Here is a 27,796-nt window from a genome sequence, read left to right on the forward strand (position 1 = left end):
TTGTTGATCCTAATGGCGACCATAAAGTACATATGTAACCCAGTCTAGTGTTTCTGCATGTCCAAGTAAAAGAAGACATAAATTAAATAATTTCAAGATACAAATTAATATGATATAGTTTCGCAAAATCTCAGGCCAAAATGATTTCAAAATACGTATACAAAAGCAAAACAAATATGGTATCACTTCATGGTATGCTTACAAAGTATGGGATTGGTACGGGTTTCCTCCTAGGCACGCAGTTGGGGGGCGGGTATAACTTTGTAGGAGATGAACGTGTGGGTGGTTAAGTCTCCCCTGGGTGATCCTAACAGCTGTCCAAAAAAAAGATTAAGTTAACAATAATCTAATGAACTATCGGAGTGAGCACAACTAACCAGGACATAGTTAACTCGGACTATCCTAAAAAATAGTTGTCTATTTTCGTGGGAACTCGTTTTAACCCATTACCCAACTTGTATGACCATCTCTAAAAGTTTACTTCTAAACACGAATATGATTAAACTTTGTTGGTAGTGTAGGAGGAAATGCCTCTTAAAATGGAACAAAGTGATAAACCTCTTGTATAAAAAAAGCCGGTACTTCTGGATTTTGAGTTCCAAGAATGTCCCCATCTGGTCCCGAAACCTAACTCTCTTGCACACCACTTGTAACATCAAAAGTTTACTTACCCATGAAACCCATGAAACCAGCAGGTAAGTCTTATCAATCCGAACCTTGTTGTCAACTTGTACATTGCACTGCATCATGATTGACTGAACCTCACGGTATGTCAACGCATGCTTCTCCTGTTCCTCAAAATGGCTATCATAGGTAAGCATTCCCTTGCTTTGTGAGGTCCAGATGATGGCTTGGGAGCCAGAAATAGAAAAATAAAATCATTATTAAAAATAAACAGATAGTTAAATAAAAAAAAATAAACGATTTAGAGTTTGCTTACAAAAGCATCATCAGTTTTAGCAAGCATCCAATGCTTGGGGGCATTGAGCCTCTTCATGGATTTCTTAAATGTTGAGCAAAGCGACACCGAATTATAGCAAACTGCTAGTAATAATTGAAATAGCGACAATAAAGAGACGCTAAGATTTAACGTGGAAAACCCCAATAGGGTAAAAACTACGGGCAAGAAAGAAAACGTTTCACTAATAAGAATAATAGGAATTACACTTCTTTCTAATTACAAGGATAAATACTAATTTTTATATCTCTTGTAATTAGGAGACTAACACTCACAAACTCTCTATTAGACTTTTAGTATACAAGATGCACTCTTGAATTTGGGATGATGAATGAGCTTAGTGATCCATCTATTTATAGTAGCATAAATGGGGTTGGTGAAGTAGTCTGCTCTACCAATTCATACATACGTATGAATGTAAATAACCCAAAGCAAACATGAAGTCAACAAACATGGTAGGTGAAAGTTTGGCCATTTTTACCAAGCCTTCAAATCAATAGTACTTGCACAATATACATGTGCTTGTTGCCTGACCATATCAACCATCCACCGTCCACTTTTATTATTCCAACAATCTCCCACTTTAAGTTGAAGATCTGATTGAAACCTAATCAATCTTCACACGGTAATCCTTCCTTGCCAATGATGTTGCTTACGTCTCTGTTAGGCCGCATGAAGAACGGCACTAAATAAACTTGTCACGGTTGATTGACTTTTTTAGGAAATCAGCCACATTATTATTAGTATGAATTTTCTTTACATCCACGGTTCCTTCTTCCACTTTCTCACAAACGAAGTGATACTGAACTCGTATATGCTTTTTCTTTGAATGAAATGCCGGATTCCTTGCAAGATGCAAGGCACTCTGGTTGTCACAAAATAAAGTGATATTCTCTTGTCTGTGCCCGAGTTCCTCCAACAACATCTTCAGCCATACTGTCTCTTTAGTAGCTTGAGTAGCTGCTACATATTTTGCCTCTGTTGTTGACATTGCCACAAATGACTGCAGTTTTGAAATCCATCTTACTGTTCCACCACAAAGTGTAAAAACATATGCGGAGGTGGATTTACTTTTATCCATATCACCTGCATAATCTGAATCAACATACCCTTTGAAAATAAATTCCAGTTCCCCATAACATAATGCAACATCTGAGTACCCTTAATGTATCTTAGGATCCTCTTTACCGCATTCCAATGCTCTTTACCAGCATTCGCCATGTACTGACTAACTACTCCCACTGCATGTGCAATGTCTGGTCTTGTACATATCATTGCGAACATTAAACTTCCCACTGCTGATGCATAAGGTACTCGAGCCATCTCCTTCCTCTCGTCTTCACTGCTAGGACACATAATGGAGGATAACTTGAGATTAGTTGGAAGTGGCGTTGAGATTGGCTTACTATCTTGCATGTTGAAATGCTCCAAGATTTTCCTCAAATAATTCTTTTGAGAAAGTCAAATCTTCTTATTATCTCTGTCTCGGTGAATTTACATCCCTAGAATCTTGTTTTCGGCACCCAAGTCTTTCATTTCAAACTCACTAGCCAATTGAGCCTTCAGCTTATTAATACGATCTTTGTTGGGACCTGCAACCAACATGTCGTCTAAATATAACAACAAAATGACATAATCATTGTCCCCAAACCTCTTGAAATATGCACAAGGGTCTGCATAAAGTCTGTTATATTCAAGGCTCATTATGAAAGAATCAAATCTCTTGTACCAGTATCTCGGAGCATGTTTGAGGCTGTACAGAGATTTTTTTAACCTGCAAACCAAGTTCTTTTTTCCTTGTAGTTCAAAACCTTCTGGTTGAAGCATGTAAATTTCTTCTTCAAGGTTTCCATGAAGAAATGCAGTTTTCACATCTAGCTGCTCAAGATGTAAATCAAATGCAGCACACGTCGCTAGAACTACTCGAATTGTTGTAAGTCGAACCACGGGGGAAAATATTTCATTAAAGTCGGTACCTTCTTTCTGAGCATATCCTTTAACCACCAGTCTTGCATGATACCGCTCCACTTGATCATCACCATTTCGCTTGACCTTATACACCCATTTATTTTGAATAGGTTTTCTACCTTTCTGCAATGGCACAAGTTCCCATGTTTTATTTTTATGAAGAGCTTCAATTTCTTCCTGCATAGCTATCATCCACTGAGATGCATCTAAATGATTCAGTGCCTCGCGAAGAGTTGTTGGCTCACCTTCCTCTGTTAGAAGACAATACGCAACATTGCTTTTCATAATATAATCCGAGTGCCACCCTGGACGTTTCCGTTCCTGATTAGAAGTACAAGTCGTTGGAGCTTCATAAACGACTACTTGATTTTCCTCGTGCTCTGGTATTGCTTCAGAAGAATCTTTATGAAATTCATTTCCAACCTGTATCGGTGTAGTTTCTTTTGAAGTGCTAATATTTTAAAGATCTTTGTCTTTCGTAAAGACAACATCTCTGCTGATGACTACTTTGTGGGCAGTGGGGTCCCACAAGCGATACCCCTTAACTCCATCAGCATACCCCACACCCCAAGAACAAACACTTTCTGGACTTTGGATCCAACTTTTTCGTTTCTTAAGAATTGTACATTGCGTACACAGGACATCCAAATATATGAAGGTCAGAATAATCAACTTGTTTTCCATTCCACATCTCCATCGGTGACTTCAACTCAATTGCAGTTGAAGGTGATCGATTTATCACGTAACAGACAGTACTTACTGCTTCTGCCCAGAATGATTTCTCCAAGCTTGCAGTTGCCAACATCGCCCTTGTTATGTCTAACAAGGTTCTGTTCATCCGCTCTGCCACTCCATTTTGTTGAGGAGTATATGCCGTCGTGAACGGCCTTTTAATATCTTCTTGTTTGCAGAATTTATCAAATTCATCACCAGTGTATTCTCCTCCATTATCTGTCCTCAAACACTTGATCTTTTTACCAGATTCAAGTTCAACCCGCGCTTTGTAAACTTCGAAAACTTCAAACACATCTGCCTTCCTCTTGATTGGGTACACCCAACATCTCCTACTATAATCATCAATAAATGAAACAAAATACTTTGCTCCTCCTAGGGATTGAACTGGTGCTTGCCACACATCAGAGTGAACCAATTCGAGAACCAATTTACTTCTAGAATATGATGTGTTAAATTTCAGGCAATGCTGCTTGCTGATTACACAATGCTCACAGAAAGGTAGCTAAAATGTCCCGTTCATATTGATTATAAGCGTTCCATATTAATTGATTTCGTTGCGAGGTTTTGACCTCTATATGAGACGTTTTTCAAAGACTGCATTCGTTTTTAAAAACAAACCATAACCTTTATTTTATCGACAAGGTTAAAAGGACACCACCTAGATTATCAGAAATGATAATCTAAAAAAATATCACACTTACACACTACGAATACATATTGGTTTACAATATTAATATGTTACAACAAAGTAAATTTCGAATGCAGTTTTAAACAATATTATACAAGCATGCTGACTCCAAATCTTGTCCATATATTAGCATGCAACAGCGGAAGCTCTTAATAATCACCTAAGAATAAACATGCTTTAAACGTCAACAAAAATGTTGGTGAGTTATAGGTTTAACCTATATATTTATCAAATCGTAATAATAGACCACAAGATTTCATATTTCAATATACATCCCATATATAGAGATAAAAATCATTCATATGGTGAACACCTGGTAACCGACATTAACAAGATGCATATAAGAATATCCCCATCATTCCGGGACATCCATCGGACATGATATAAAACTCGAAGTACTAAAGCATCCGGTACTTTGAATGGGGTTCGTTTGGCCCAATAGATCTATCTTTAGGATACGCGTCAATTAGGCGTGCACTAATTCTCAAAATTAGTGATGTTCCCTAATTCTTAGGCTACCAAGCAAAAGGGGCATATTCGGCTTCGATCATTCAACCATAAAAAGTAGTTTCATGTACTTGTGTCTATTTTATAAAACATTTATAAAGTGTTTTAAAGAAAAATCATTTTCCCAGAAGAACAACTTTTAAATCAAAGTTTATCATAGTTTTTAATTATCAAACCCAAAACAGCCCGCGGTGTTACTACGACGGCGTATGTCCGATTTTACGATGTTTTTCGTGTTTTCAGGTATTAAATCATTAAGTTAGCATATCAAATAGATATAGAACCTGTGTTTAGTTGATTTTAAATGTCAAGATAGAAGGATTAACTTTTGTTTGCGAATAAGTTTAGAATTAACTAAACTATGTTCTAGTAATTTTTAAGTTTAAACCTCCGAATAAGGTAGTTTTATATATATGAATCGAATGATGTTATGAACATCATTACTACCTTAGGTTTTGTGGATAAACCTATTAAAAATGAGAAAAATAGATCAAGCTTCAAAGGATCCTTGGATGGCTTGAAAGTTCTTGAAGCAGAATCATGACACGAAAACAAGTTCAAGTAAGATTTCCACTCGAAATAAGATTGTTATAGTTATAGAAATTGAATCAAAGTTCAAATATGAGTATTACCTTGTATTAGAAAGATATCTTACTGTAAATAAGAAATATTTCTTGAGGTTGGATGATCACTTTACGAGACTGGAAGTAAGCTAGCAAACTTGGAAGTATTCTTGATTTTATGAAACTAGAACTTATAGAATTTATGAAGAACACTTAGAACTTGAAGATAGAACTTGAGAGAGATCAATTAGATGAAGAAAATTGAAGAATGAAAGTTTTTGTAGGTGTTTTTGGTCATTGGTATATGGATTAGATATAAAGGATGTGTAATTTTGTTTACATGTAAATAAGTCATGAATGATTACTAATATTTTTGTAATTTTATGAGATATTTCATGCTAGTTGCCAAATGATGGTTCCCACATGTGTTAGGTGACTCACATGGGCTGCTAAGAGCTAATCATTGGAGTGTATATTCCAATAGTATATACATCTAAAAGCTGTGTATTGTACGAGTACGAATACGGGTGCATACGAGTAGAATTGTTGATGAAACTGAACGAGGATGTAATTGTAAGCATTTTTGTTAAGTAGAAGTATTTTGATAAGTGTATTGAAGTCTTTCAAAAGTGTATAAATACATATTAAAACACTACATGTATATACATTTTAACTGAGTCGTTAAGTCATCGTTAGTCGTTACATGTAAATGTTGTTTTGAAACCTTTAGGTTAACGATCTTGTTGAATGTTGTTAATCCATTGTTTATTGTAACAAATGAGATGTTAAATTATTATATTATCATGATATTATGATATATAATATATCTTAGTATGATGTATATACAGTTAAATGTCGTTACAACGATAATCGTTACATATATGTCTCGTTTCGAAATCATTAAGTTAGTAGTCTTGTTTTTACATATGTAGTTCATTGTTAATACACTTAATGACATGTTTAGTTATCATTTATCATGATTAAACATTGTGTATTAATATCTTAATATGATTCATATGTATTTAGTAAGACGTTGTTATAACGATAATCGATATATATATCTTTTCAAGTTTCTTAATTCAATAAACTCAATTTTATGTATATAACACATTGTTAAAATACCTAATGAGATACTTAATTATCATAATATCATTTTAACTATATATATAATCATATATATGACATCATATAGTTTTTACAAGCTTTAACGTTCGTGAATCACCGGTCAACTTAGGTGGTCAATTGTCTATATGAAACCTATTTAAATTAATCAAGTCTTAACAAGTTTGATTGCTTAACATGTTGGAAACACTTAATCATTTAAATAACAATTTCATTTAATATATATAAACATGGAAAAGTTCGGGTCACTAGAGTACCTACCCGTTAAATAAATTTCGTCCTGAAATTTTAAGTAGTTGGAGGTGTTATCGTATCTTCTAGAAATAAGTGCGGGTATTTCTTCTTCATCTGATCTTCTCGTTCTCAGGTGAACTTGGGTCCTCTATGAGCATTCCATCGAACCTTAACAATTAGTATTTTGTTTTGCTTAAGTCTTTTAATCTCACGATCCATTATTTCGACGGATTCTTCGATAAATTGAAGTTTTTCGTTGATTTAGATTTTGTCTAACAGAATAGTGAGATCTTCTTTAGCAAAACATTTCTTAAAATTCGAGACGTGGAAAGTGTTATGTACAGCCGCGAGTTGTTGAGGTAACTCAAGTCGGTAAGCTACTGGTCCGACGCGATCAATAACCTTGAATGGTTCAATATACCTTGGGTTTAATTTCCCTCATTTACCAAATCGAACAACGCCTTTCCAAGGTGCAACTTTAAGCATGACCATCTCTCCAATTTCAAATTCTATATCTTTTCTTTTAATGTCAGCGTAGCTCTTTTGTCGACTTTGGGCGGTTTTCAATCGTTGTTGAATTTGGATGATCTTCTCGGTAGTTTCTTGTATTATCTCTGGACCCGTAATCTGTCTATCCCCCACTTCACTCCAACAAATTGGAGACCTGCACTTTCTACCATAAAGTGCTTCAAACGGTGTTATCTCAATGCTTGAATGGTAGCTGTTGTTGTAGGAAAATTCTGCTAACGGTAGATGTCGATCCCAACTGTTTCCGAAATCAATAACACATGCTCGTAGCATATCTTCAAGCGTTTGTATCGTCCTTTCGCTCTGCCCATCAGTTTGTGGATGATAGGTAGTACTCATGTCTAGACGAGTTCCTAATGCTTGCTGTAATGTCTGCCAGAATCTTGAAATAAATCTGCCATCCCTATCAGAGATAATAGAGATTGGTATTCCATGTCTGGAGACGACTTCCTTCAAATACAATCGTGTTAACTTCTCCATATTGTCATCTTCTCTTATTGGCAGGAAGTGTGCTGATTTGGTGAGACGATCAACTATTACCCAAATAGTATCAAAACCACTGGCAGTCCTTGGTAATTTAGTGATGAAATCCATGGTAATGTTTTCCCATTTCCAATCCGGGATTTCGGGTTGCTGAAGTTGACCTGATGGTTTCTGATGCTCCGCTTTGACCTTGCAACACGTCAAACATTCTCCTACGTATTTAGCAACATCGGCTTTCATACCCGGCTACCAAAAATGTTTCTTGAGATCCTTGTACATCTTCCCCGTTCCGGGGTGTATTGAGTATCTGGTTTTATGAACTTCTCTAAGTACCATTTCTCTCATATCTCTAAATTTTGGTACCCAAATTCTTTCAGCCCTATACCGGGTTCCATCTTCTAGAATATCAAGATGCTTCTCCGATCCTTTGGGTATTTCATCCTTTAAATTTCTCTCTTTTAAAACTCCTTGTTGCGCCTCCTTTATTTGAGTAGTAAGGTTATTGTGAATCATTATATTCATAGCTTTTACTCGAATGGGTTCTCTGTCCTTTCTGCTCAAGGCGTCGGCTACCACATTTGCCTTCCCCGGGTGGTAACGAATCTCAAAGTTGTAATCATTCAACAATTCAATCCACCTGCGCTGTCTCATGTTCAGTTGTTTCTGGTTAAATATGTGTTGAAGACTTTTGTGGTCGGTATATATAATACTTTTGACCCCATATAAGTAGTGCCTCCAAGTCTTTAATGCAAAAACAACCGCGCTAATTCCAAATCATGCGTCGTATAATTCTGCTCGTGAATCTTCAATTGTCTAGACGCATAAGCAATTACCTTCGTTCTTTGCATTAATACACAATCGAGACCTTGCTTTGAGGCTTCACAATATATCACAAAATCATCATTCCCTTCAGGTAATGACAATATAGGTGATGTAGTTAACTTTTTCTTTAACAATTGAAACGTCTTTTCTTGTTCATCCTTCCATTCAAATTTCCTCCCTTTATGCGTTAATGCAGTCAAGGGTTTTTCTATTCTAGAAAAATCTTGGATGAACCTTCTGTAGTAACCAGCTAGTCCTAAGAATTGGCGTATATGCTTCGGAGTTTTCGGGGTTTCCCACTTTTCAACAGCTTCAATCTTTGCTGGATCCACCTGAATACCTTCTTTGTTCACTATGTGACCGAGGAATTGAACTTCTTCCAACCAAAATGCACACTTTGAAAACTTAGCGTATAGTTTTTCTTTCCTCAGAAACTCTAGTACTTTTCTCAAATGTTCTTCGTGCTCTTGATCATTCTTCGAGTAAATAAGTATGTCATCAATGAAAACAATGACAAACTTGTCAAGGTATGGTCTACACACTCGGTTCATGAGGTCCATGAACACAGTTGGTGCGTTAGTCAACCCAAATGGCATAACCATAAACTCTTAATGACCGTAACGCATTCTAAAAGCAGTCTTTGGAATATCATCCTCCTTCACCCGCATTTGATGATACCCAGAACGTAAATCAATCTTCGAATAAACCGATGAGCCTTGTAGTTGATCAAATAAGTCGTTGATTCTTGGTAGTAGGTAGCGGTTCTTGATGGTAAGTTTGTTCAACTCTTGGTAGTCGATACATAACCTAAATGTATCATCCTTCTTCTTGACAAACAAAACAGGAGCTCCCCACGGTGATGTGCTTGGTCGAATGAAACCACACTCTAAAAGTTCTTGTAATTGGCTCTGAAGTTCCTTCATTTCGCTAGGTGCGAGTCTGTATGGAGCAATAGCTATTGGTGCAGCTCCCAGTACAAGGTTTATTTGAAATTCAACTGATCGGTGTGGAGGTAGTCCCGGTAATTCTTTCGGAAATACATCGGGAAATTCTTTTGCGACGGGAACATCATTGATGTTCTTTTCTTCGGAATTGACTTTCTCGATGTGTGCTAGCACAGCATAGCAACCTTTTCTTATTAGTTTTTGTGCCTTCAGGTTACTAATAAGGTTTAACTTCGCGTTGCTCTTTTCTCTGTACACCATTAAGGGTTTTCCTTTTTCTCGTATAATGCGATTTGCATTTTTGTAACAAACGATCTCTGCTTTCACTTCTTTCAACCAGTCCATACCGATTATCACATCAAAACTCCCTAACTCTACTGGTATCAAGTCATTCTTAAATGTTTCGTTAACCAGTTTAATTTCTCGATTCCGACATATATTATCCGCTGTAATTAATTTACCATTTGCTAATTCGAGTAAAAATTTATTATCCAAGGTCGTCGGTGAGCAACTTAGTTTAGCACAAAAATCTCTACTCATATAGCTTCTATCCGCACCCGAATCAAATAAAACATAAGCAGATTTATTGTCAATGAGAAACGCACCCGTAACAAGCTCCGGGTCTTCCTGCGCTTCTGCCGTATTAATATTGAAAACTCTTCCGCGGCCCTGCCCATTAGTATTCCCCTAATTTGGGAAATTTTTAATAATGTGGCCCGGTTTTCGACATTTATAACGGACTACGTTGGTAGTACTTGCTCCGACACTACTTGTTCCGACATTACTCATTCCGGCATTATTTCTTCCTTTAGTTCTGTTATACATTGGTCCGTAGACCTCACACTTTGTCGAGCTATGACCATTTCTTTTACACCTGTTGCAAAATGTTGTGCAGAACCCCGGGTGATTCTCTTCACACCTTTGGCATTGTTGTTTCTGATTATTGTTGTTGTTGCGATTGTTATTGTTGTTGGGATGATTATTGTAATTGTTGTTGTTGGGATGTTTGTTGTAGTTGTTTTTGTTGGAATTGCGATTGTTGTTGTTGCTATTTATGTTGCGGTTGTTGAGATAATTGTTGCGATTGTGGTTGTAATTATTGTTGTCGTTGTTGTACTGGTGACTCTTGTCACTGTTTTCCTCCCACTTCCTCTTGAGTTGTTTCATGTTGTCTTCTTCGGCCGCCTGTTCTTTAATTCTCCCCTCAATCAGATTTATGAGTTTATGAGCCATTCGACTTGCCTTCTGTATTGAAGCGGGCTCGTGTGAACTCACATCTTCTTGAATCCTTACTGGTAACCCTTTTACAAACGTGTCGATCTTCTCTTCTTCATCTTCGAACGTTCCTGGACACAATAGGCATAACTCTGTGAATCGTCGTTCATACGTGGTAATGTCAAACCCTTGTGTTCATAACTCTCTAAGCTGTGCCTTTAGCTTATTGACCTCGTTTCTAGGACGGTACTGCTCGTTCATCAATTGCTTGAATGCTGACCATGGTAGTGCGTAAGCAGCATCTTGTCCTACATGCTCAAGATAGGTATTCCACCATGTTAATGCTGTACCTGTGAAGGTATGCGTAGCGTACTTAACTTTGTCCTCTTCAGTACACTTACTTATGGCAAACACCGATTCGACCTTCTCGGTCCACCGTTTCAATCCAATTGGCCCTTCGGTTCCATCAAATTCCAAAGGTTTGCAGGCAGTGAATTCTTTGTAGGAGCATCCTACACGATTTCTTGTGGAATTAGTTCCACTGCTAGATCCAGAGTTATTATTATTTTTCATCGCAGCCTGTACTGCGGCTATGTTTGCTGCAAGAAAAACACATAAGTCTTCCTCATTCATGTTCAAATTCTAACGAGTTGCCGGTGCCATTTCCTTCAAAAATAGCCAAAAGAATTGAGTTAATCATATAGAATTTAAGAGTAGTCGATAGTATTTCGTAGCATAATATGAACTTATTTATAAAAGCTTTTTCTTCATATTAGCATTTTATAGTTTTAATTCGGGTAGTACCTACCTGTTAAGTTCATACTTACTAGCTACTATACAACTTAAATACTACGCTTCTACATGAAAAACTTATTACAATAAAATTTTGTTTTCAAACTTTATACAAAATATTACAAACTTACAATACCGCTATTATACATATAGGATGAAATATAACACATAATAACATTGCTACTCGGCAGCTATAAAGGCAATTCTAGTTAATACGCAAGTTGTTCAGCAAAAGAAATAAAGACACGTAATTCATAAGTCCATAAACAAGTCATGCATTCTGGTTTTATTAAGACGACTTCCCATCCTTGGTTTTGTGGAAAGTAACCATTATGACCATTGGCTAAGCAGCATGTTGTAATGTTGTCAAAAGGACGAGGGTTTCGTAATGCCCAACAGCCCCGTAACAATCTAAAAACCTTGTTTCTCATCTCAACTACCGAGTCCGTCACTTGTGGGAATGTTTTATTTAAAAGTTGCAACCCAATGTTCTTTTTCTCAATTTGATGAGAAGCGAACATTATTAACCCGTAAGCATAACATGCTTCTTTATGTTGCATGTTAGAAGCTCTTTCTAACTTACGAAATCCTATGTTGGGATATGTTGAGTCAAAATAGGTTCTTAACCCGTAGCGTAAAATTGCATTTGGGTTCCCCGCATTTAACGCTTTAAAGAAAACACGGCGTAACTTACGGTCTCCCTAATGTGATATACCCCACCTATCAAAGGAAAGCCTTTTATAAACTAAGGCATTTCTAGAAAGTCTTTCAAATGTTTGACAAGTTAATTTCGCCATAACTAAATGTGCTGATGAATTTTGACCGACTCTAGACAAGATTTCCTCAATCATATCCTCTGGTAGGTCTTCTAAAATATTAGGTTGTCTACCCTTAACGTCCATTTTGTTTTTATACTATAAAATAGACAAGGATTAGATTCGTAAAAGATAATTAACAAACAATACAAGCAATTTTTACAAAGAACATAAAAGGACAAGCACACTACAATACACATAATACACAACATAATTACAACCCTCTAATCTGAATCACTGGTTTCTTCTTCTTCGGACTTGGTTCATTTTCCTAATTTTCTAGGGATATATGGTGTTCCTCTAATACGAGCGTCGTTTTCCACAATGGTTTAGAAAAACCTGGTGGTTTAGAGGTTCCCGGGTTATTGTTACAATTTAGGAAATATGGACGTTGCCGATACATATAAAGTTCATCGGGGTTGTAATCAGGTTTCTCTATTTTTATACCTTTTCCCTTATTATTTTCTTTTGCTTTATTAAATTGGGTCGAGGTAATTTCTATAATATCATCGGAATCCTCATCGGGATCCGATTCATCGGAAAATTGGTAATCTTCCCAATATTTTGATTCCTTGGCGGAAACACCATTCACCATTTTTAACGTTGGTCCGTTAGTTGAGGATTTCCTTTTATTTAATCAATTTACTGTATGTATCAATATTTCTTCCTCCGGAACCTCTTCTTCTTCTGGTTCCTCCTCTTCCGGTTCCTCTTCTTCCGGTTCCTCCTCTTCCGGTTCCTCCTCTTCCGGTTCCTCCTCTTCTGATTCCTCTTCGGGAATTTGTGAATCTTCCCAAAGTATATTCGACTCTTCATTATTATTAGATGAGTCGATGGGATTTGTACTAGTGGTAGACATCTATCACACAATATCAAACATATTAAGAGTTTAATATATCACATAATAATTACATATAGTTTCCAACAAAAGTGTTAAGCAATCGTTTTTAAAGAAAACACGGTCGAAGTCCAGACTCACTAATGTATCCTAACAAACTCGATAAGACACACTAATGCAAATTTCTGGTTCTCTAAGACCAACGCTCGGATACCAACTGAAATGTCCCGTTTATATTGATTATAAACGTTCCATATTAATTGATTTCATTGCGAGGTTTTGACCTCTATATGAGACGTTTTTCAAAGACTGCATTCGTTTTTAAAAATAAACCATAACCTTTATTTTATCGACAAGGTTAAAAGGACACCACCTAGATTATCAGAAATGATAATCTAAAAAAATATCACACTTACACACTACTAATACATATTGGTTTACAATATTAACATGTTACAACAAAGTAAATTTCGAATGCAGTTTTAAACAATATTATACAAGCATGCTGACTCCAAATCTTGTCCATATATTATCATGCAACAGCGGAAGCTCTTAATAATCACCTGAGAATAAACATGCTTTAAACGTCAACAAAAATGTCGGTGAGTTATAGGTTTAACCTATATATTTATCAAATCGTAATAATAGACCACAAGATTTCATATTTCAATATACATCCCATACATAGAGATAAAAATCATTCATATGGTGAACACCTGGTAACCGACATTAACAAGATGAATATAAGAATATCCCCATCATTTCGGGACATCCATCGGACATGATATAAAACTCGAAGTATTAAAGCATCCGGTACTTTGGATGAGGTTCGTTAGGCCCAATAGATCAATCTTTAGGATTCGAGTCAATTAGGCGTGCACTAATTCTCAAAATTAGTGATGTTCCCTAATTCTTAGGCTACCAAACAAAATGGGCATATTCGGCTTCGATCATTCAACCATAGAAAGTAATTTCATGTACTTGTGTCTATTTTGTAAAACATTTATAAAGCTGCATGTATTCTCATCCCAAAAATATTAGATTTTAAAAGTGGGACTATAACTCACTTTCACAGATTTTTACTTCGTCAGGAAGTAAGACTTGGCCACTGGTCGATTCACGAACCTATAACAAATATGTACATATATATCAAAGTATGTTCAAAATATATTTACAACATTTTTAATACATTTTAATGTTTTAAATATTTTCAGTCAGCTATCCTCGTTAGTAACCTACAACTAGTTGTCCATAGTCAGATGTACAGAAATAAATTGATATATATTATCTTGACCCAATCCACGACCCAGTGTATACACGTCTCAGCCTAGATCACAACTCAAAGTATATATATTTTTGGAATCAACCTCAACTCTGTATAGCTAACTCCAACATTACTGCATATAGAGTGTCTATGGTTGTTCCAAATAATATATATAGATGGGTCGATATGATATGTCAAAACATTTGCATACGTGTCTATGGTATCCCAAGATTACATAATATATTAGCATACATGTATAATACAATATAAGCTAGCTAGAATATGATTTGTTTAGAATTGTTACAATATTTCCCGTAGCTACAACAATCAAAAAAGATCCAATCTTGTTTTGCCCATAACTTCTTCGTTTTAAATCCGTTTTGAGTGAATCAAATTGCTATGGTTTCATGTTGAACTCTATTTTATGAATCTAAACAGAAAAAGTATTGGTTTATAGTCATAAATATAAGTTAAAAGTCGTTTTTGTAAGAGGTAGTCATTTCAGTCGAAAGAACGACGTCTTGATGACCATTTTGAAAAACATACTTCCACTTTGAGTTTAACCATGATTTTTGGATATAGTTTCATGTTCATAAGTAAAATCATTTTCTCATAAGAACAACTTTTAAATCAAAGTTTATCATAGTTTTTAATTATCAACACCCAAAACAGCCCGCGGTATTACTACGACGGCGTATGTCCGGTTTTACGGTGTTTTTTGTGTTTCCAGGTTTTAAATCATTAAGTTAGCATATCATATAGATATAGAATATGTGTTTAGTTGATTTTAAAAGCCAAGTTATAAGGATTAACTTTTGTTTGCGAACAAGTTTAAAATTAACTAAACTATGTTCTAGTGATTTTTAAGTTTAAACCTTCGAATAAGGTAGTTTTATATATATGAATCGAATGATGTTATGAACATCATTACTACCTCAGGTTTTATGGATAAACCTACTAAAAATGAGAAAAATAGATCTAGCTTCAAAGGATCCTTGGATGGCTTGAAAGTTCTTGAAGCAAAATCATGATACGAAAACAAGTTCAAGTAAGGTTTCAACTCGAAATAAGATTGTTATAGTTATAGAAATTGAATCAAAGTTTGAATATGAGTATTACCTTGTATTAGAAAGATATCTTACTGTAAATAAGAAAGATTTCTAGAGGTTGGATGATCACTTTACAAGATTGGAAGTAAGCTAGCAAACTTGGAAGTATTCTTGATTTTATGAAACTAGAACTTATAGAATTTATGAAGAACACTTAGAACTTGAAGATAGAACTTGAGAGAGATCAATTAGATGAAGAAAATTGAAGAATTAAAGTGTTTGTAGGTGTTTTTGATCGTTGGTATATGGATTAGATATAAAGGATGTGTAATTTTGTTTACATGTAAATAAGTCATGAATGATTACTAATATTTTTGTAATTTTATGAGATATTTCATGCTAGTTGCCAAATGATGGTTCCCACATGTGTTAGGTGACTCACATGGGCTGCTAAGAGCTATTCGTTGGAGTGTATATACCAATAGTATATACATCTAAAAGCTGTGTATTGTACGAGTACGAATACGGGTGCATACGAGTAGAATTGTTGATGAAACTGAACGAGGATGTAATTGTAAGCATTTTTGTTAAGTAGAAGTATTTTGATAAGTGTCTTGAAGTCTTTCAAAAGTGTATGAATACATATTAAAACACTACATGTATACACATTTTAACTGAGTCGTTAAGTCATCGTTAGTCGTTACATGTAAATGTTGTTTTGAAACCTTTAGGTTAACGATCTTGTTAAATGTTGTTAACCCATTGTTTATTATATCTAAAGAGATGTTAAATTATTACATTATTATGATATTATGATATATTAATATATCTTAGTATGATATATATACAGTTAAATGTTGTTACAACGATAATCGTTACATATATGTCTCGTTTCGAAATCATTAAGTTAGTAGTCTTGTTTTTACATATGTAGTTCATTGTTAATACACTTAATGACATGTTTACTTATCATTTATCATGATTAAACATAGTGTATTAATATCTTAATATGATTCATATGTATTTAGTAAGACGTTGTTATAACGATAATCCTTATATATATCGTTTCAAGTTTCTTAATTCAATAAACTCAATTTTATGTATATAACACATTGTTAAAATACCTAATGAGATACTTACTTATCATAATATCATGTTAACTATATATATAATCATATATATGATATCATATAGTTTTTACAAGTTTTAACGTTCGTGAATTACCGGTCAATTTGGGTGGTCAATTGTCTACATGAAACCTATTTAAATTAATCAAGTCTTAACAAGTTTGATTGCTTAACATGTTGGAAACACTTAATCATGTAAATAACAATTTCATTTAATATATATAAACATGGAAAAGTTCGGGTCACTACAGTAGCGATACCTTTGTAAGACCAGGAATAAGATTTCTGTCAACAAGAAACTTCATACCTTGTTCAGACATGTGTCCAAGCTTTTGATGCCATGTTATAGCAACTTTATCACTTAAACTATTCGAAGCAATGGATGCTTCCACTTCCCTTACCATCTCGTCTTTCAAAATGTATAGATTAGCACCCACCTTTTCTCCTTTCATAAGTACAACTGCGCCTTTCATGATTTTCATGATCTTGTCTTGTATCTCCATCTTACAACCAAGATCATCTAATTGTCCTAAAGACAATAAGTTCTTCTTCAAACCCTCCACGTGTCGTACTCCTTGAATAGTACGAACTGTACCATCGCGCATCTTCAGAATGATATCTCCAATTCCAATGATCTTTAGTTTGTGATCACTGCAACTGTATACAGATCCTCCTGAGATACGTTCATATTGTTTGAACCATTCTCTTCTAGGGGTCATGTGGAAATTAGCTCCCGAGTCAAATAACCAGACATCAACAAATGTCTTTCTGCCTTCATTTGCTACCACTGCCTCACTAACCAAAGCAGTCTCATCATCTGAAGTGCTTGCAATATTTTCTTGAGGATTTGAGTTATTTAAACTCCGAAAATCCTTCTTCAGGTGACCTTTCTTGCCACAATTGTAGCATGTGTAAGTCTTCTTTTTTCTAGACTTCAGTTTACCATGATTGTGACTCCCACTTGGGCCACGTTCGGTTGATCTACCTCCTGAAACTACCAAGGCCTCAACTTATCGTGAACCGGTCTATCTGTCCTCCTAATTATTGCGTCGATTTTCTTCTTCTAGAATAGCAGCCGCAACTTCATCATAGACTAGATACTCCGAGAGAACATTATTGGTTAAGTTAATAATGAGTTGATCATACGAGTCAGGTAGACTCTGAAGTAAAAGTTCAACACGTTCTTTTGGCTCTATATTTCAACTTAATGAAGCGAGTTGAGAAAATAGAGTATTCAAAGAATTAATGTGCTCATTAACTGAATTAGATTCATTCATGCGTAGTGCATAAAGTTTCCTCTTAAAGAATATCTTGTTGTGGAGTGATTTGGTCTCGTACAATTTTACGAGGTGATCCCAAATCTCTTTCGCCGTCATCATTTCTTCTATGCTAGACAAAACGCCATCTGCTATTACCAAATGAAAGTTTGCGATAGCCTGGCTGTCCATCTCTTCCCATTTTTCATCAGTGACTTCGGCTGACCGTCCACTGATGGTCGCCAAACACTTATCCTTTCTAAGGATAGCTTTCATCTTTAGTTTCCATAACGAGAAGTTACTCCCGTTGAACTTTTCAATTTCAAATTTCATAGACATTGCTATAATTACAATCTTCTTTTCGACAATACTATTTTTCTTGAACTAACACCCAAGGACTTTTACCAAGTGAAAATAATCTTACTTATTTTCTGATGTGGACGATTCACTCTCGTGGCAACCACAGAGCATATGATAAGTAGATTAATACACACTAGATATTAGAACTTAGCTCTTGATACCACTTGTTGAGAAAAGCGACACCGAATTATAGCATACTGCTAGTAATAATTGAAATAGCGACAATAAAGAGACACCGAGATTTAACGTGGAAAACCCCAATAGAGTAAAAACCACGGGCAAGGAAAGAAAACGTCTCACTAATAAGAATAATAGGAATTACACTTCTTTCTAATTACAATGATAAGTACTAATTTTTATATCTCTTGTAATTAGGAGACTAACACTTACAAACTCTCTATTAGACTTTTAGTATACAAGATACACTCTTGAATTTGGGATGAATGGATGATGAATGAGCTTACTGATCCATCTATATATAGTAACATAAATGGGCTTGGTGAAGTAGTCTGCTTTTCCAATTCATACATACGTATGAATGTAAATAACCCAAAGCAAACATGAAGTCAACAAACATGGTAGGTGAAAGTTAGGCCATTTTTACCAAGCCTTCAAATCAATAGTACTTGCACAATATACTGCTTGTTGACCGACAATATCAACCATCCACCGTCCACTTTTATTATTCCAACATTCAAACCTCTAACCTTCAATACATCATAAAAATTATACAGTGTTGTTATTCACGCTTAACTTAAACCAACAACAAATTCCTAATAATCAAAATTTATACAATAATGAATACACTGATTAACAATATGATTTTTTTCCTAAACACTGAAACCATATAAGTTGCATATGCAAAGTTCATATTTCCAAATACATGTAAAAAGAACATTAATATCATAACAAATGCATATAAATACAGGACAAATGCATAAAGCCATAAACACGACCCTATTACTTAATGTTACAGATCATGCAAATCAAAAAGTTATAACTTATACGTCAATAATGTCAAAACGCGGCCAATTAATTGGTACAAGAATTTCAGGCTTTTGAAAAACATATACAAAAACGTTATAATATTATTGTATGATTAGTCAATATTTAGATATACTAATTTATTAACAAATCATCACAACGTTAAAGTTACCGTGTTTGGTACCAAAAACTTAAATCATAATTCAATATCAACACTACTACCCAATTTATCAAACCAAAGATATTGCTACTCAAGTACTAATAATCTGAAAGCTAAATACACATAATTTTTGTTTGAGAAATACTGAAAGTGAAGTATATGACATTTAACAAAAACAAATAAGCATTTCTAAGAGATGCATTTCATGTAATATGCATGAAAAGACAAAATTTGACTATGTGAGTTAGGGTACTGATTTGACTTACCCAGATAAAATGGACTGAAAATTGCCGCTGTTAAGCTATATGTAGGGTACCAAAGCTTACATTAGAATTAAACCATGAAATGAGCGGATTAAATCTCACCACTTGAACACATAAATTGGAGAGAAGAGCCAAATTCATTTAACACATAAACTTTTAGCCATGTAGACATAAACAACGATTCGATTGGTTGGAGTTACTTACCCTTATCGTAAACGACAAGTAGATGAGTACACTCTCCTCTTTTAGCCTTGTCTCTGCACAATGATCTAATACTTTGAGAAAATTTAACAACAGTCACCTTTGGTCAAGGTGATACTTTGTGATATTTCAACAATGCCACCTTATGATATTTCTTTTTATGTTATTCTCCCCCATTGCTCTAGTCAGGATCTGCTGCCTCATTTATCAGATCCTTTACATGTTGCATACATCCGATCCTTGTCAATTTTATCTTCCTGTTTACTTACATGTTGGATACCATCAGATCCTTGATTACAGTCAACCAAAAAAATCAGTGAATGGTTATGGCTATTACAAATAGTTAGTGAATTGTTATTGGTACAAAATATTATGTTGGGTACTAAATAACATATACACTTGAACTGAATCATGTTTAATGATAATCATGTCCAATTCGGAAGTTGGAAGAGGGATATCATGTAACACATCAAACAACTACTTTTTGGTACAGTTTAGTTGACCCAATTTCCAAAGTATTTCATTCTATATACATTAGTAGTTATTGGCAGAGAAAATTTACGCTTGAAAAAATAAACATACCTTTTCCAGCTCAAAGTGCGATCGATTTAACCAGTGACATAAGAAGCTAATCCAAAGTCGATAGCGCTTGCATTTTGCATATTATATCACTGAATTTAACATTTGCCATACATAAAAACCAATTTTAATACAAAACACGAACGTAAACCATCTCACCCACCCATATTGTCACCTTTAACTGGACCACTGAATTAGCAACCAAAAGTTAAATTTACTTGTCATGCAATGTACTCAAATGGTAAACATGTATACAAAAAACACGGTCCATTAATAGTAATTTCAGGTACCTCAAAGACTATCATTAAGCTTCACGTTCACACTACTCATAAAGCAACATATATAAAATTCTAATCTAGTATCCTATATGATCAACCAAAGCAAATTCCAACACAGTAATGTAATCGAAAACAAATAGTGACCGGGTTACCAATGTATCAAATTTAGATCTTTGATATGGCCAAAACGGACGGTTTTATTTGTGCGGCGTTGTTAGGTCGCAACACATCAGAATCAGTCACCAAAAAGGGGTAATGGTTTTAAATTTATATTTAGCGGGGCCTAAATCGTACTACTCCTTATTATGAGTAAGGGAAGTATGACCTAGGGTCGTATTTTTGAGATATCAGTAGAATCGAACCTATATTTAAAGTTTAAGATAATTCTAAGGTAAAGAGTAGTGGTTTGTTACCTATTTTTGGGGTTTTCTAGTTTATAAGACCAATAATGTAAATGCAATAAAATTCGTAATTCAGATAAGGTTAAAACAAGCGCATGCTATGATTTCATCAGTTACTTTGCCGAGATTATGGAATGATGGCTCATGAATAGGTAGTGGCCTTGTATTCATTACGCTGGTCCTAAACGCCCCTGTCATAAAACATGTCACTGGGTAATGCGATAGGTTTGAAGATTCTGAATAGACAGCAACGTCTCTTACCCTCGACGCCCGTGCAGTCTGACTACAGGCATACACGTTCAGACGGCTCATCCAATTGAGCGACTCGGTCGGGTGACGTATTAACATTCCACAAAGGTCTAAACTTTCTTAAGCATAATAGAATACAGGGCGTGCCATATCCGAGAGACGTGATGTGCTTTGATGCTTTCGTTAGTGATTGGGTTTAAAATATAGTTAGGACCTTAAAAGAGTTCAACCATAATAACACCATGGCCAAGTCAAATTTTGACTTCCATGAACACGTTGGGTTATGGTGGACTTACTACAACCGGTGTGTCTCAAGCGGGGTGCAATGCTTGAGACCGCGTTATTGTGAAGTGTACTAGTCAGCACTGACCGGGTTCCATGGCCTTACATAGCATATGTACAGCTTACAACAACCGCTGTGCTTCAGCGTGCACGTACGATGTGACAACCCAGAAATTTCCGACCAAATTTAAACTTTATCTTTACATTATTCCGACACGATAAGCAAAGTTGTTAAGTTTAATCTCAAGAATTTTAAACTGTGTTCATACATTCATTTAACCTCGACCAAATTTCGACGATTCACGAACCATTATATAAAGGAATATGATTATATATATATGTATATATTATGACTTGAGAATATTAACAAAGTATTAAACGTATAATACTTTACATGAACGTATTTGTTTCAATATGTTTATCGGTGGAATTAGAAGATAATATCAGATGATTGATCTATCAAATACATTGTATGATTATGAGCCCTTGTTGTGAGGTCCACGTTGATTTGAGAAAGCGTTCACTTTTAACGGTATTCGGAATAATTGGTAAAGTGATTTACAAGTAAGAACAAATGTGTCAATTAACAGGAACTAGACAAGGGTTAGTGGGGATTCTTTATTCATACTTTACAATAATTTCCTTGTGACTCTAGATAAGATAACTCATTTAACTTTCATAAAATTTAAATCATATAGAGTAAATTATTGAGTTAATGGTTGCCAACAATATAAACCCATTTGACAAGTTACATTAAGATGATTTCATATGTTTATTTATTCATTGGACTTTATATGTAATTTTACTTTCCTATAATGTTTTATGAATTAACGATGTCCATTTATTAGAACCTTTAAAATAAGTTCTAATATAACTAGTTTTGAAAAACTAAAATTTATAATATTTATTTAATTTAGTTTTAAACTTATGAAAACGATTTCCATAACTGAGTTATTAAAACCTGTTGTTTATAAAGGTAAATTGTTTTATATATATATATATATATATATATATATATATATATATATATATATATATATATATATATATATATATATATATGTATATATTGTTTCAAAAACGTAAACGTGATACGACATAAAATTTTTCTATTATGATTATAAATGAAAGTTGAAATATAATTACTTTTGAAAAACTAAACGAATATTCAGAATTTATATTTCGAAATGAATATATATTTTACAAAGTAATAGGATATAGTAATAAAACGTTTTGTCTTAAAATTATATACTTGGGTAAACAACGAAACATTGATTTATAAAAGCAAATGACCACAACACTCAAATGAATAAGTTACACTTTAAGTGGGTTAATTTTTCATTGATGTAAGTCTAATTATTGATAAAGGTACGAGTCACTAAACGTAAAGTGCTGTTTTCTAAGCGTACGAAAATGAGTTCGAAAATCCGAAACCGGTACATTATTCGAGAGTTAATGAACAAGTCATAGGAACTAAAATTACAAGTTAACTATGCACGTAAATATAATATTATATTTAATTAATTATAAAGATTAAATATTAATATATATATATATATATATATATATATATATATATATATATATTTATGTTACATAAAAGTTGTCGGCATGAATGAATGATTGAATGTGAAATGCGTACATAGCTCATGCGATTGCATGAGTGTTCCCACACAACCTCATGAGATCGCATGAGGGTTAGGTGAGGTTTACATGCCTTTAAAAGTCGAACGAATTTCATTCTGGTGACACAATTCATCTATCTATCTCTCGAGTACTCTATATATATATATATATATATATATATATATATATATATATATATATATATATATATATATATATATATTTATATTTATATTTCTAATTATTATTATTAAGATTGATATTATTATTAATCCTAATATTTTTATTAGTAGTATTAGTATTATTATTATTAGTATTATACATAAAATACTACGACGAGGTTATGAGCGAGTTATTTCTAAACGAGTTTTTCGAGTGGGATAGGGCTAAGAAAATTATGGATTATAGCTATGGAGGTTATGGGTAAGGTTCATGGTTATGCTTGTAAGGTCAACCTAGTGTTTATCGTCTTCGTTGCGTCTACGTACTTTCCTGCAATATTGAATCTCAATATTGATACGTGAGCACTCATAACTTAACTTTTACATATTAATAGTGTATCCCTGACTAGTGCTCGAGTATATTTGATTATGCATGCTTGTATATTTAATTTTGTCGTTAGATAGTTTATGATCAATTATGAATTTATTTCATATGCGACTGAGATAAGGTATATGATATGCATGTCGTTGGAAAGCTGACGAAAAATCAATAACTTTTCATTTAGGAATCGTGCGGTTTTGATGAACGGTTTAAAAGATATAGTCAACTGAATTATTATTAATTTTAGTATTATTATTATTAAAAATGATTATTATTACATCGTTGTTATTATCATCGTTATAATTATTTGATTATTATTATTATTATTATTATTATTATTATTATTATTATTATTATTATTATTATTATTATTATTATCATTATTGGTATCAATATAGGTATTATCATTAAAACTGTTATTGTTATTACTATAGTTATTATTAAAAGTTAACATTTTTATAAAAAATATTATTTTTATTATTATTACTATTAAAAGTATCATTTATATTAAAATTATCGCGTTTGTTAAAATTAACAATTCTAATAAAAATATTATTTTTATTATCTTTATCATATTAGGATTATTATAAAAAATTTATCATTTTTGATATGATTATTTTTATAAAATATTATTACGATTCTTATTATAATAATTATATAGTAATTATTATTAAGATAAAATATATTATTGGGAAATTATTATTATCGTTTTAGTATTATTATTAAAAATTATCATTTCAAATAGAATTATTATTTACATACAGAATAAAATTATTTATTATTATTAAAAATTATCATGTTTATCTAAAAATATCGTATAGATCTTAAAACCTATATTTTCGTTAAAATTAACAACAATACTATTATCATTGTTATTATCATTAATATGAATATAATATTTTTATCAGAAATATTATTATAACATTTGTATTACTACAAAAGATTATTATTTATTATCAAGATTATTATTATTATCATTATTAATATAATAATAATAATTATTATTATTGAAAAATAATATAATTTTTATTTATTATTATTATTATCAATATTATTTTATCAAATAAATATGTGATACAAAGATATTTTTACCACGCGTAATATAATTACATTAATAATACCTACCACTATAGTTTTACGATATTAAGTAAATTTTATAAATTTTACTACTTAAGATATATGAAAGAATATTTTATTATATATAAACTTTAATATAAAATTTTTATTAATAAATGACTTTTATTATATACTCTAATAAAATCTACTAAAAATATTTAAATATATAAAACGACTATATTTAAACTATATAATAATCATGCATAGATTTTGGAAATCATTTTGGTTAAAATGACTTTTGTTGACTTTTGCATATTAGTCTCGAGCATTAGGATTGCGATACACTACGACCTGACCTAAATTGTTAGACAGTTATTGACCAACATATAAATATATATAATTAATATAGGTTCATGAATCCAAGGCCAACCTTGCACTTGTTCAGTGTCGTCATATGCATTATTGCTACGAAATACAGTTTTGTGAGTTTTATTTGCTCCCTTTTTAAATGCTTTTGCAATATATATTTTTTAGACTGAGAATACATGCGTTGATTTTATAAATGTTTGACGAAATAGACTAAGTACTCAAAACTACATTCTATGGTTGGATTATTAAACCGAATATACCCCTTTTAGCTTGGTAACCTAAGAATTAGGCAGACGAGAGGTTCTGTTCCTAGTTGACTCGAATCCTAAAGATAGATCTATTGGTCCTAACAACCCCCATTCAGGTTATGGATGGCTTTAGTACTTCGAGATTATTATTATATAGACGAGAGGTTCTGTTTGGGGATATTCTATGCATTAAAGTTAATGTCGGTTACCAGGTGTTCAATTCATATGAATGATTTTATCTTTATGCAGACCAGAGGTTCTGTTTATAAATTTGAAAATCTCGTGGTCTATTAAAATTATGGAAATGATCGATTATGATAAACTAATGAACTCACCAACCTTTTAGTTGACACTTTAAAGCATGTTTATTTTTAGGATTGAAAGAAATCTTCTGCTGTGCATTTTCTCAATTTAAAGATATTACTTGGAGTCATTCATGGCATATTTCAAAAGACGTTGCATTCAAGTCATTGAGTTCAGTAAAGATTATGATTAAGTAAATGACAGATTAGATCATTTATAGTTGGATATTATGAAATGGTATGCATGCCTGTCAACTTTCAATGTAATGAAAGTTTGTCTTTTAAAACGAATGCAATGTTTGTAAATTGTATCATATAGAGGTCAAATACCTCACAATGTAATCATATGTTATTGTATTCGTTCTTATAGATTAGGACGGGTCTTTACATGTGGTATCAGAGCGGTGGTCTTAGCAAACCAGATCTTGCATTAGGGTGTCTAACTGGTAGTTGTTAAGATGCATTAATGAGTCTGGACTTCGACCGTGTATGCATGTCAAAAGTTTTGCTTATCATTTATTATCGAAAATTACCTGCTTATCATTCTTAAGTCTAGACACATCTTACTGCATTGATTGCATGAATAGTGTATAGACAAAATTCATATCTTAGCGTATCTGCTAATTCATATCTTAGCGTATCTGTTACTGTAAATTTGCCTGACATATTCCGTAAATTCCTCCGTAATCTATGAAATCTTTTATTCTATATATATAGATATTCCATGTAAGTAGAATACCATCTGATAGCTAGGAATCATTTCATATCGAAAAATCTTTTATTCAATCGTACGAAATGGAACTCTCCACTAGTTCAAGTCCCTCGAATTCCGATATGGAGTTTCACTCAAGCTCCGAAAGCAGTGTGACCGGAATGGACCAACCAATCAGCCATCGTCTATTCTGGATGAATTGGGGATGGGTTCGTAGCCTCCTTAATCATTGGAGACTACAAGAAGGCGATCCTTTCCATCCACCACATTGCCCTTTTGGCGAAGAACCTGAAGCACTTACCGGCGAACCTGTTCGAGACACCATTTTCCCTCTCATTTCTAGAGTATCCCATCATGATTATATACTATCCCAGATTCTAGATCTTATTCATCCACTTGTCCGAACCGCCAATCATCCCGGTATAGTAGAAGAAACCAACGAGCTTCGCGCTCGAGTAGTGGCTTTGGAGAATATGGTGCAAAGGTTACAAGCACCAGCAGCAACCCCGGCATCAACAGTACCACCATCATCAATGTCAACAGAACCATTACCACCATCAACAACATCCACATTCCATGCTTCGACATCATAAACTTTCCCATGAACATCGACGACATACGCCTTGTAGATACTAAGGAATACCAACAACAATAAACGATGAGGTATTGATTCATAACTTCATTGAAGAAAGATTTTGCGGCGATTATGTAATCTCTAAAATCTTAGAGATTATTCTGATTTTGATTACAAATCAGATGAGTGAACCGAGACAGTAGAGTAGAAACCCTGACCGGAATGGTGCACGATTTACAAGCTAGACTCGTTTTACCAACAGCATCAACAGTATCGTCAACATCACCAGCACCGTCAGTACCAACAGCACCTATAATATCATAAGCTTCGCCAGTTCAAGAATTACCGTGGACATCATTACAAATCAACAACGAAGTATATTGTATCAATGAGTTATGAAGTATTAACTCATTCCCTCTGAAGAAATTATATGTATATTTTATTTATATACATATGAATTTTGAGATCAAAATAAATCTTTTCGTACTAAACTATTATGTATGAATTAAATAAGGGTAGATATTACTCGGTTAAATTCATATTACTAATATGCTATGATGTACATCCTTCCTTAACAACTTAACCATCATTAACTACGATCTCTGTTTCAATTCAATGAATTCCATTTCATAATAAATCAAGTGTATTATTCAAATATAGGTTTGATTTTACACTTTCATCATCGATGTACTCGAAACTTT

The sequence above is a fragment of the Rutidosis leptorrhynchoides genome, chromosome 11 (genome assembly GCF_046630445.1).
Source record: "Rutidosis leptorrhynchoides isolate AG116_Rl617_1_P2 chromosome 11, CSIRO_AGI_Rlap_v1, whole genome shotgun sequence".
Lineage (NCBI taxonomy): Eukaryota > Viridiplantae > Streptophyta > Magnoliopsida > Asterales > Asteraceae > Rutidosis > Rutidosis leptorrhynchoides.